Consider the following 5,064-nt stretch of genomic DNA (forward strand, 5'->3'; position numbering starts at 1 on the left):
TACAGCCTTGACGTACTCCTTTTCCTATTTGGAACCAGTCTGTTGTTTCATGTCCATTTCTAACTGTTGCTTCCTGGCCTGCATACAGATTTCTCAAGAGGCAGGTCAGGTGGTCTGGTATTCCATCTCTTGAAGAATTGTCCACGGTTTACTGTGATCCACACAGTCAAAGGCTTTGGCATAGTCAATTAAGCAGAAATAGATGTTTTTCTGGAACTCTTGCTTTTTCCATGATCCAGCGGATGTTGGCAATTTGATCTCTGGTTCCTCTGCCTTTTCTAAATCCAGCTTAAACATCTGGAAGTTCATGGTTCACGTATTGCTGAAGCCTGGATTGGAGATTTTGAGCATTACTTTACTAGTGTGTGAGATGAGTGCAATTGTGCGGTAGTTTGATCCCTTATGATTATACAGTGGAAGTGAGAAATAGATTTAAGGGACTAGATCTGATAGATAGAGTGTCTGATGAACTATGGACTGAGGTACGTGACATTGTACAGGAGACAGGGATCAAGACCATTTCCGTGGATAAGAAATGCAAAAAGCAAAATGGCTGTCTGGGGAGGCCTTACAAATAGCTGTGAAAAGAAGAGAAGCAAAAAGCAAAGGAGAAAAGGAAAGATATAAGCATCTGAATGCAGAGTTCCAAAGAATAGCAAGAAGAGATAAGAAAGCCTTCCTCAGCAATCAATACAAAGAAATAGAGGAAGACAACAGAATGGGAAAGACTAGAGATCTCTTCAAGAAAATTAGAGATACCAAGGGAACATTTCATGCAAAGATGGGCACAATAAAGCACAGAAATGGTATGGACCTAACAGAAGCAGAAGATATTAAGAAGAAGTGGCAAGAATACACTGAAGAACTGTACAAAAAAGATCTTCATGACCAAGATAATCATGATGGTGTGATGACTCACCTAGAGCCAGACATCTTGGAATGTGAAGTCAAGTGGGCCTTAGAAAGCATCACTATGAACAAAGCTAGTGGAGGTGATGGAATTCCAGTTGAGCTATTTCAAATCCTGAAAGATGATGCTGTGAAAGTGCTGCATTCAATATGCCAGCAAATTTGGAAAACTCAGCAGTGGCCACAGGACTGGAAAAGGTCAGTTTTCACTCCAATCCCAAAGAAAGGCAATGCGAAAGAATGCTCAAACTACCGCACAAAGGCTTTGGCCTAGTCAATAAAGCAGAAGTAGATGTTTTTCTGGAATTCTCTTGTTTTTTTCTGTGATCCAGTGATGTTGGCAATTTGATCTTTGGTTCCTCTACCTTTTCTAAATCCAGCTTGAACATCTGGAAGTTCACGGTTCACATACTGTTGAAGCCTGGCTTGGAGAATTTTGAGTATTACTTTGGTAGCATGTGAGATGAGTGCAATTGTGCGATAGTTTGAGCATTCTTTGTCATTGTCTTTCTTTGGGATTAGAATGGAAATTGACCTTTTCCAGTCCTGTGGCCACTGCTGAGTTTTCCAAATTTGCTGGCATATTGAGTGCTGCACTTTCATAACCTCATCTTTCAGGATTTGAAATAGCTCAACTGGAATTCCATCACCTCCACTAGCTTTGTTCATAGTGATGCTTTCTAATGCCCACTTAACTTTGCATTCCAGGATGTCTGGCTCTAGGTGAGTGATCATATCATCATGATTATCTGGGTCATGAAGATCTGTTTTTATATAGTTCTTCTGTGTATTCTTGCCACCTCTTCTTAATATCTTCTGCTTCTGTTAGGTCCATACCAGTTCTGTCCTTTATTGAGCCCATCTTTGCATGAAATGTTCCCTTGGTGTTTCTAATTTTCTGATGCCTAAAGAACAACAAATTCTAATGAATGTAGAGTGATAACTCATGTTTTCATTTCCCTAATGGCTAATGATATTGAACATTGTTTTCTACAGTTATTTGCCTTATGTATTTTCTTTGGTGAAATTTCTGTTCCAGTGTTTTGTTTTTTAAATGGGCTGTTTTTCTTTTTATTAAGTTGTGAGAGTTTTAATATATTCTGGATACAAATCCTTTGTCAGCTATTTGTTCTGTAATGATTTCCCCCCTATATATAGTTTCTCTTTTCATTTTCTTAAAATGTACCTTTTGAAGTGTAAAAGTGTTGGTAAAGGTGGGTGGTCAAAAGAGTAAAAAAAAATAATCAGTAAAAAAAAAGTTGTACATCCTTCAATTAGATGAATTCAGGTATGCATCACTAAGGTTCCACTTTTGCCTTGAGGGCAAAAGGAAGCTCACAGCTAAATTCACTGCTAAATCATATTAAGCCATCATTTCCTTAAGTTTCTGGGATGATCCAACTTGTGCCTTGTGAGGGCAAAGGATGATTTTGTTTTTGTATGTGTTTTCAGCATGCCTGATACTGTACCTGGTAATAGTAGTAACATTTATTGAATACTTACTACATGATAGGCAGTGTGCTAAGCATTAAAAAATTTTTTTGATAAAGTCTAACTTATTTAAAAGTTAATATGTGCCTTTTGTGTTCTGCTGCTGCTGCTAAGTCGCGTCAGTCGTGTCTGACTCTGTGTGACCCCATAGACTGCAGCTCACCAGGCTCCCCTGTCCCTAGGATTCTCCAGGCAAGAACACTGGAGTGGATTGCCATTTCCTTCTCCACTTTTGTGTTCTAGAGTTTACAAAATGAGTTTTAAATGATCAGAATCTATGAATTTATATTACACAGTTACATGCATGATGTAAGTACTATATTTTCCCTCCCATCCCTCATGCCATTGATATCATAATTTCATTTTAACATATGCCATGCTTGAAATCTGTTGTTCTTATTTTTACTTGAACTATTCAGGTATCTCTTAGAGTAACTAAAATAAGAAAACCAATTTTTGTTAACCTTCACTTATTTCTTTTCTGACACTCATCAACTGTTTTTTACTTCCACTTTTCTTTTTTTTTTTTCCTTCTTCCTGAATACTTTTCTTTAACATTTCTTGAAGAGTAGGTATACTGTCAGTGAGTTTGAGAAAATTATTTCTCCTTTACCTTTGAAGAATATTTTTGCATAGTGCAAAATTCTGGGTTGACCTTTTTTTTTCTTTTAACACTTTAAAGATTTCATTACATTTTCTTCCATGGTTTCTGTTGAGAAGTTTGCTATAATTCTTGTTCTCTCTTTTTTATTTTTGGCCGTGCTGCTGGCCATGTGCAAAATCTTAGTTCCCAGATCAGGAATCAAGTCATGCCCCTTGCAGTAGAAGTGAGGAGTCTTTAACCATTGTACAGAGAAGTCCCTGTAATTCTTTCTTTCTTTTTTTTTTTACATCTTAAAAAAATTTAAATTCATTTATTTTACTTGGAGGCTAATTACTTTACAATATTGAATTGGTTTTGCCATACATCAACATGAATCCACCACGGGTATACACGTGTAATTCTTATTACTCCTCTATAAGCAGTGTATCTTTTGTTTTCCCTAAGTGCTTTTTAGATTTTCTCTTTGTCTTTGGTTTTTAGCATTTTGACCTTGATATGCCTAGGTATGTGTGTGTGCATTTTTGATTATTGTTATTTATCCTGTTTTTAAATCACAGATAAGATTTTTTGTTTGTCACCATTAAAAGTCTGCATTTTAAATAGATTCTTGAACTGCTGCCTCTTATCCATCAGCTCATTCAACTTTAGCACCTGTCTCATCCCCAGTAGCTTTTCCAAAACTACTAATTTCACCATTAGCTCCATGAGTTTTCCCAATTTAAACTTGAACTTCTTTAGGATTTTTACTTTTCTAATGAAGACATCACAGAACACATAAAGAGATTGGCATACCTTTTCTATGTCTTTTCCAGTGGTGTCTGGAATCAATTTATTGACCACCTTTTCCAAGTCACTTGTCTGCACCTCTTGGGTAATGATTTCCATCATCTTCTTGTGGATCTGGTGCACCTGCTGGTGCTGGGCCTAGGAAGTCTTCTGAGTCCGGTTGTTGTGATTTTCTGTGTAAAACTCACAGAATAGATGAATCAAGTAACCATTGGTAGTCTTGACATTAATGTGAGCTTCAATCATGGTCTGCCATTTTTTAACTATGGAGCACATTTTGTCACAGGTAAGATCCATGCCATGGAAATTAGTCAGGCAGTTTTTGCCCTGAACATCCACAATAATTAGCTTGAATTTTCTAGATGCGATCATTTTGCAGATCAGCAAGAGTCACTTCAAAAACACAACCCTGGAGGCCATCAGATGAGATTTTGGTGCCTTGAGTTCTCACGACCAGTGTTTTCCCAGTATGTCTTATATTGAACTTAGCTGGTGCTTTCAGATCATACTAGTCTTTCTTAGCAAATGGGTCAACTGCTTTCTTCATGGCTGCCTTTTTGCCTCCTTTTGTAGGGCACTTATGCTTATTGACCACGGTGGTGCTGCTTAGAGAGCCAAAAGGGCTATTTATCCTATTTAGTGCTATCTGAGTTTGTTGGATCTAGGCCTTGGTTTGTTGTTTGATGTCTGTCACTAATTTTGGAATACTGTCAGCCATTAGTCTTCAGCCCTCTTGTTCTTTTTTTGGCCTTCTAGGATTCTAGTTTTGTGTATAATATACCGTTTTAGAGTGTTCCTCTGCTCTTAGCTTTTGTGTTCTTTTTTTGTTGTTGTTCTTTTTTTTTTCTTCTCTTTGTATTTCATTTTGGTAATCTGTGTTGACTTGTCTTTTGCTGGTTTGCATTGTTTCTGACAAAAAGTCTACTCTGCCTTATGTGTCTTTTTACTCTGTCTACTTTTAAGATTTTCCTTTAATCTCTGCCTTTCAGCAATTTGATTGTGATACACTTTGTTGTGTTATTCTTATTTCTTCTTTTTAGGTTTCTATGGGTTTATAGTTTTCATTTAATTTAGAAGTTTGGACCATTATATTTTCCTTCTCCCATCCTGTTTTGGCACCAATTACTCATACAGTAAGATGGTTAATATTGTCTGATGGCTCTGTGATGCTCCATTAAATTTTCTTGAGTCTTTTTCCTCCTTATATATGTCATTTTATGCCATTAATTTTTTGCAGTTTCTTAAATTCAGTATACTTTTCATTTCAGTTACTA

General features: G+C 36.7%; 1 pseudogene; it reads right to left on the reverse strand.

The window, feature by feature from the left end:
- Positions 1-3,599: 3,599 nt before the first annotated feature.
- LOC120859592 lies at positions 3,600-4,392 on the reverse strand (annotated as a pseudogene).
- Positions 4,393-5,064: the final 672 nt, after the last annotated feature.

Source organism: Oryx dammah, unplaced genomic scaffold, assembly GCF_014754425.2.
Source record: "Oryx dammah isolate SB20612 unplaced genomic scaffold, SCBI_Odam_1.1 HiC_scaffold_1787, whole genome shotgun sequence".
Lineage (NCBI taxonomy): Eukaryota > Metazoa > Chordata > Mammalia > Artiodactyla > Bovidae > Oryx > Oryx dammah.